Here is a 3,049-nt window from a genome sequence, read left to right on the forward strand (position 1 = left end):
AGGTTTTTATCATCTTAAGAATATAGCCAGAGTCCGCCCGTTTCTCTCTCAGGCTAACACGGAGGTGCTGATGCATGCTTTTATCTTTTGTTGTTTAGACTATTGTAATGCCCTGCTGTCTGGTCTTCCCAAAAAGACAATCTCTAACCTGCAGTTACTCCAAAACTCAGCCGCACGAGTGCTGATGAGGACCAGAGGGCGGGAGCACATTACACCAGTTTTAAAATTGCTGCGTTGGCTCCCCGTGTGTTTCAGGATCGATTTTAAGGTTCTTTTATTAGTTTTTAAATGTCTTAACGGTCTTGGGCCATCTTATTTATCTGACCTGCTTTTATCATATCAACACTCGTGGATCCTTTTAATTGTTCCAAAAGTCAGAACAAAAACCCACAGGGAGAATGCATTCATGCTGAAGCCTTTACTGCAGTAAATTTAAAAGCTTGTGTTTGCAGTGCTACCATGAAACAGACTGGTCCCACTGCAACACAGCTGATCAGCTGTCGATGTCGACACTGACTGAAAATGTGAAAACAGCTGATGATCACATATTCTTGGCGCACGCAAAGTATTTCTTGTCTGAGCAGCGTGCATCATTCCAGTATCCCAAATCTGGAAAACACAACAGAAAACATCACATTCAGTGACATCAGGAGTTGAAGTGGAAACCATTATTTCAGTGGTTCATTTAACACAATATCAGCATTCAGACAGAATCATCTTGTTACTTTACAGAGGTAGTCACATTACATGCTGTGAGCAGGCAGATCATGGGCCTCATCACTGAGTGACAGCCTTACATATCCGCTGATTAGCCGACCACATGTATTTTAAAGACAAGCCAACAGACCTGACGACAACAGCCAGCAAAATAATAGAATACAATATAATACACTGAATATAGCTGAGAGAAATGTACAGGCATTTAGCAGACAACAGGTTCCCTCATTTTGCACAGTATCACATCAACATCAACAGTTAGGTATAAAAAATATACAGCAACAATATGTGACACAAAGCCCAACAAGCTGCTACAATAAACAATAAAAATGCAAGATGAGAAAATTAAGTGGTATTCCTACCTATTTGAAGTTCATTCTGCGTCTCCCTGTTGCATCGGCCTCCGCATCAAATCCAATATCATGATGATCCCAGGGCTCATCGCTTTGCAAAGTGGGTGGATCCTGGACATGTAGCTGGCTGCTAGCCTCTGTTGTATCGTTAATGCTAGCAGCAGTAACGTTAGCAGACTCGGTGCTCGTACTTTTGCTCTCTGCATATTCTTCGCTGCAGAGGTTTGTTTGCTTTATTTCAAAAGCCTGAAAAATGCCTAGTTATTTTCGTTCTCTCATTTCTAACTAGTTTTGCTTGCTAACACACAAGATCAGTAACACAGTATTGCTAGCATCGCCATTGAGCGCCAGAAATGTTTATTGTACACTGTACATTGTACAAGATTACAGCTGCTGGCGCCACTGGCTACACATACATGAGCTCAGTATGATTAGAAGCCCCATGACTGCACTAACACACTGTTGGGAACCTCTGAGGCTGAAAAATGAAGCCAATGCACAAGTGCCAAAAACTGCAGTTCCCCTAATGGCCACTTGAAGCTGGTTCCTAAACAGAGCAAGTCCCCATAGCAGAGTCCTACACGGGGTCGGGTACCTGGTGGGTAACCCGCAAAAAGCTGTGTAATGGGTAAAAATACATATATATATATACACATATATAAATATATATATATATATATATATATATACATATATAAATATAAATTTACAGGTAAAATGAACCACACACGGGCGGGCAGTGGGTGAGAACAAAAATATGTTTTGTTTTTCAGAATAAAACAAAGTAAAACAACGTGCAGTACCTGTGTAATATTTTGACATCTAAATCACTATTATCAAGCCGCCTTTGACCCCGTGGTCACATTGGTCACTGACGTGGAGGACTCCAGCCATGAAACTTTGCAGCCCAGGACGAAGTCGCAGCCAACATGGAGGTCTTCACACCCAAGGAGGATCCTTTAGAGGTTTGATGGTGGTGGAAGGAGCATGCCACAGGTTGCTGCAGTTAATTGTACAAACAGACCATTGAAGTCTGTCCTCCATTTTTTTGGTGAGTTCACTCGTTAATTTGTGTATTAGCCACGTGGGAATTAGCCTTGGGTTAGCACGATAATAAAAAAATAGTGTACCTGCATGCACCAAAGAATTTGTTCAACAATACGTGAAACAAACACAAATGTCATGTTTTCCATGTGGTTTTTGAGGTTTTGAAGCCAATTAAAACTTTGGTCACAAACACAGCAGCTGAAAGGTTTCTCTCCTGAGTGGGTTCTCATGTGATGAACTAAGGCTTGCTTGTGTGTAAATCTTATTTTTTTAAATGACATTTTTTTAAAAGGATAACTGCAAATCATACAGGATTACAACTGAACCGTTTATGCCACTTGTCAGGCTTGTCAGGCGGTCAGAGTAGTGGAGTCCTCTGGAACCCTAAACAGTGTCATGAGAGTGCTGGGTTGCAGGGGTTTAAGATTTCAGACAGGGTAGCAAAAATGTACCCTACGTTTTCCCACAGAGCAATTAAATGGTGTCTCTCCTGTGTGAATCATCGAGTGTAAGTGTTCACTCTCTGTAAAAGATTCCTTACAGACTGAGCAGCTGAAACGTTTTTCTTCTGAGTGAGTTCTTATGTGTTTCCTCAGATGCTGCCACAAGCTGAAATATTTCCCACACTCAGAGCAGCGAAATGGTTTTTTACCACCATTCAATTCACTGACAGGGACTTGATCATTTTTAAGAGAGTTTAAACCTGACTGAGGTTCTCTGGTCTCTTTGCATTCATCACTGTCATCAGTCTCAGGTTCAGAAGACTTTCCAGTCTTGTCATCAGACTCAAGTTGTAGATGTGTATCTGGTTCTGGTCCTCCCCAGTCCTCTACTTCAACTTCTATTTCCATATGTTCAGTGTGCCCTTGATGAAACTGTGAGGACTGAGGTTTCTCTTCATCATCTTCACTCTTCACAGGGACAGGAGTGAA

Source organism: Epinephelus moara, chromosome 17, assembly GCF_006386435.1.
Source record: "Epinephelus moara isolate mb chromosome 17, YSFRI_EMoa_1.0, whole genome shotgun sequence".
NCBI classification, from domain to species: Eukaryota; Metazoa; Chordata; class Actinopteri; order Perciformes; family Serranidae; genus Epinephelus; species Epinephelus moara.